This window comes from Alexandromys fortis, unplaced genomic scaffold (assembly GCF_014885135.2).
Source record: "Alexandromys fortis isolate MF-2015 unplaced genomic scaffold, M_Fortis_MF-2015_v1.1 scaffold_353, whole genome shotgun sequence".
Classification (NCBI taxonomy): Eukaryota; Metazoa; Chordata; class Mammalia; order Rodentia; family Cricetidae; genus Alexandromys; species Alexandromys fortis.
The window spans coordinates 85779-89462 of NW_026068254.1; the positions used below are offsets into that span (position 1 = coordinate 85779).

At 36.7% G+C, this 3684-nt stretch overlaps 1 non-coding gene across 1 annotated transcript; it reads right to left on the reverse strand.

Annotated features, from left to right (window-relative positions):
• Positions 1–1900: 1900 nt before the first annotated feature.
• LOC126494239 (U6 spliceosomal RNA) lies at positions 1901–2004 on the reverse strand. Its single transcript, XR_007589972.1, has one exon. It is a non-coding gene; the product is annotated as a U6 spliceosomal RNA (small nuclear RNA).
• Between the last annotated feature and the right edge of the window lie 1680 nt (positions 2005–3684).

Consider the following 3684-nt stretch of genomic DNA (forward strand, 5'->3'; position numbering starts at 1 on the left):
TAATCCTCCCATATTCCCCAAATTATCTGCTCTGGTTTGAAGAATTGTATATTCAAAACTATCCCATTTGGAATCAGGATTTTCATTCTTTTACAGAGCCAGCAAGCTGGGAATCAGTGGTCAGTTTGCCTACTGTGGCTAAGACTTTGTCCTATGAATTAAACTCCTCTGCCTTCCTGCAAGCTTCTGCTAGTATGGCCTATAATGTAGTGCTGACAGCATTACACTGCTTTCCTAACCCAAAGCACCAAAATCCAAATACCACCAAACAAAAATGACAGGATTATTACGGCAGTACTCCAGTCCCTGGTGCCAAATGGCTTAGTTAGGGTTGCTATTACTGTGAAGAGACATCATAATCATGACAACTCTTTTCTTATAAAACATTTAATTAAATATCAGCTTACAGTTTGAGAAAATGTTGTTTACTCATCTGTGAGTTAGGGAAATATAGGGCAATAGTGGGTTTTTCAGTAATTGTTAGATTCCTAAGAACCTAGTTAGACACATCACATGATTATCACATGTATTTGTTTGCAATTTTCTGGGGAGTCCTAGACAAGAAAAAAATTGTAGGCCTCAAAATATTTTTTTGATAACTTCAAGCATTTTATTCTTTAAGGTTTTATATTATGAAATTATATTATACTATTTTATGGAATCTATGTAGGCTTTAATAAAATACCCACTATACTTTGGAAGAAAGTTTTTGTGAAAATGAATGGAGATAAAGTATAGTGTATTACAAGAAAATAAAGTGGAAAAATAGATTAATAATCTATAAAAATGAAATTAATTATTTTGGAAATACTAAGAATGTCTATTTTAAACTTTTCTTCACAATTATTTTCTGTTTCTCTAAAAAAGAAGAGTAACAGTTGAAGTTTTATGATATACATAAAATATGCATGTGTAAGTACATATATATTATGTTTATATAAATAGTTTTGTCTTAGAAGATAGTATTGGGTATGATTGAAATTTTTCAATTGTCAGATGGTTTGTGGATATAGCAAGATAGAAAGTTAGAAGCATCTATGGTATAGGTTCCTGGGTGAACATAAATTGTGTCTAAGGTTGTCAAATTTCACATTAACCTATACCCATAAAAAAGACAAGAGTCAGAAATGGCATGCTAAAAAATTTATTGTTTTTAAAAATATAGATTATGGCCACATTATTCCAGTTGCCCAATTCACCAAAGCCAGTATTTTCTTATTCATTATCTGAAAGAAAGAAACACAAAGAGAAGTTATAGAAAAATCACAACAAAATGAAGTTTCTCATCTCTTTCTAACAACTTAAAAGATGTAGATAGAAGTCTATGTTTTTTTTTTCTCTTTCTCTACTCTTTGTCCCTTCCTTTTCTGTTTTTTTCTTTATTCATTCTTGGTAACCATTTAGCACATCATGCACTCTGAAGAAAATGAAGCAAATATATTTTATTGGTTTTATGGCTTTAGAGAGAATGCATTTGATGTTAAAATGCTGAATAAGGCATGTGCATATAATCACAGCAATTGGGAAGTAGAGGGAAGATGATTAGGAATTCAAGGGTATACATGACCACAGAGCAAGTTTGAAGTCAGCCTGGTCTATATGAACCTTATCTCAGGAACTCATTTAAACTATAAGACATATTTATAAAGGTGGGTTACTAAGGCAAATTTTACAAGTGAAATACAGAAACCAGCTTGAACATCCATTGACAGGATATTAAAACTAACCAAAGACAGCAAGAGCCATAGAATGGTATAGCTCACCACTACTAAAACAAAACCACTAAAGATATGAACACAAACATGCTGTCTCTATGAACTATTGTGGATGGTTTTTTTTAAATTAATATAAGGGTACTATGAAGATAAGAAAATATCTTTGCGTGTATTTCTTTTTCTTTTTGAATATGAAATGCTTCACAAATTTACGTGTAATACTGGTGCGGAGGCCATGCTAATATCCTCTATATTATTCCAGTTTTTAGTATATGTGCTACTGAAGCAAAGATCTGCTTGTATTTCTAATAAACTGTTGAAAAAATAGTGGAACCCATTAGTAATGGGCAAGGTGGAGAGGAATGATGTCTTAACTTTTAAAAGATAACTTAACTTTTAAAAGTTAACTTGATGCCTTGATTTCTCATTTATTTTTTCTTATTCTGGGCATAGTAGGTGAGGTTTCTGGCATGAGCAATGAGGCAGCAGAATTTAGGAATTACATTGCACTTCTTGCACAAACAATATAAATCACATTGTCAATCACGTATAGGCATTGTTCCTTACAATCACAAAATTTGAGCAGTATACAAAACATTAACCATCTTCCTAGACCACCACAGATTATACAAATAATGATAGTAGTATAAAAATAGTAGACTATCCTAATAATAGTAAAAGTAATAAGAACTCAAGCTATGTAATATAAATATATTTAAAGTTGAGTTAGCACAGCTTGTGCTTGCAAAGCTATAAGAATTAAGATGTTTAACAGTGATTTCAAATCCTACCTGATGATGTATCTTTGATTACTGAGGACCCTGGCTCTGGGAAGGTCCCTGAGGTCTGCCTCCCTGTTGGGGTGGGCCTTGTTGGTTTCCAGGCTGAGGGCCTTGGTTCTGCTGTTGGCCTCCTTGTTGGGGTGGTCCTTGCTGGTTTCCTTGCTGAGGGCCTTGATTCTGCTGCTGGCCTCCTTGTTGGGGTGGACCTTGCTGGTTTCCTGGTTGAGGGCCTTGGTTCTGCTGAGGGCCTCCTTGTTGGGGTGGGCCTTGCTGGGCTGGACCTTGCTGGGGTGGGCCACGCTGGGGTGGGCCTTGAGGGCCTGGACCTTGTTGGGGTGGGCCACGCTGGGGTGGGCCTTGAGGGCCTGGACCTTGTTGGGGTGGGCCACGCTGGGGTGGGCCTTGCTGGGGTGGGCCTCTCTGGGGTGGGCCTGGCCTAGGACCAACATCTTGGTGGCGTGGGGGACCGTGGGGCAATGCTGCAAAAGAGGATCCATGATTAGAATATGAGATGCAGACGCATGTTCTTTATTTGGTACATCACAAGAAGTGGTAAGTTTAGTGCTGCAACAAATGCCCTCTTTCCTTTTATCAACAGCTCAAAGATTATTACATAGTTCCTCTTACTCATTTGTGAGTCATCCTCATGATCATTCCCACCTAGTTTTTATAGAAATTTTCTCTGAATACATGTATTGATGGTATCAAACATAGAATCTTTATGCTTGGAACTAGAATTTGAGGTCTTAGAAAACTAATTTTCCATGGAGAGGACAGAAGAAAAACATAGGATTTTAAAATCATTTGAGTATCCTACCCAGAAATGTCCCTATGTTTTTTTCTTTCTTCTGTTCTACATTCACTAAGGCAAGATGCCTGTTAACCCCTGACTACTTCATTATAGGATATTCACAGTGGGTCTTCTGTGAATCTTCCTATTGGATCCTTCTCAACACAGTGAGGTGACTCTAGAGATCCAGCCCGACCTTTTCAAACTTCTGTTCCCACCCTTAATCAAGTTTGTATTGTACATGACAACATTCAATTCCTTGGTTTGGAATGACGATTCAAACACAATACTTTGGTACTGATTTTACATTCCTGCCTTTCTGCAAATCCTCTTCTCTCTCTTGCATCTTCTAGGAGTGACATGTGATCTGTTACCTAAAAGCAGATTCACTGAAAAA